The sequence below is a fragment of the Pelophylax lessonae genome, assembly GCF_965119305.1.
Source record: "Pelophylax lessonae genome assembly, chromosome: 9".
Taxonomy (NCBI): domain Eukaryota; kingdom Metazoa; phylum Chordata; class Amphibia; order Anura; family Ranidae; genus Pelophylax; species Pelophylax lessonae.
The window spans coordinates 146,670,032-146,670,527 of record NC_138776.1 but is presented as its reverse complement, the minus strand read 5'-3'; positions in this window follow the sequence as shown (position 1 = coordinate 146,670,527).

Below are 496 nucleotides of genomic sequence, written 5' to 3'. Positions count from 1 at the left end.
GAAGCTGATATAGCTGCAAAGGGTGGGACAACTCAATATTGAACCCTAAGATACTAGGACTGGGATGCCATTAACGTACAGGTGTGTGTAAAGACAGGTGTCCCAATACTTTGACAATATAGTGCATGCCTGTAATCTTCCTAATGTGCATAGACACCTAGGACACTGAGCTGCTTCTACAGGCAAAACGCAAAACTCCTGTAGTAGCGGTGATTTGTAGGCCAGTGTGCAGGAAGCCTAAGAAAGTTATGGAAAAGCACACTAAAAGTTAGATCCATTGCAATTAGGGCATTTATTAAATTACATATTCAAATTTTTGACATGATAGTCTGTTTCTGAATAACTATTTGAATTTCTCTGTTTTTAGCCTGAAGTTAAAGTTGAATAAATGCTGTGGAACTACAGTCCCAAACCATGTGTGCATGCACAGAAGTTACATCATTAGTGGCTGTCCAGTTGCCAAACAGAAGCTTTGGGGTACCTGGAAGAAGCAACA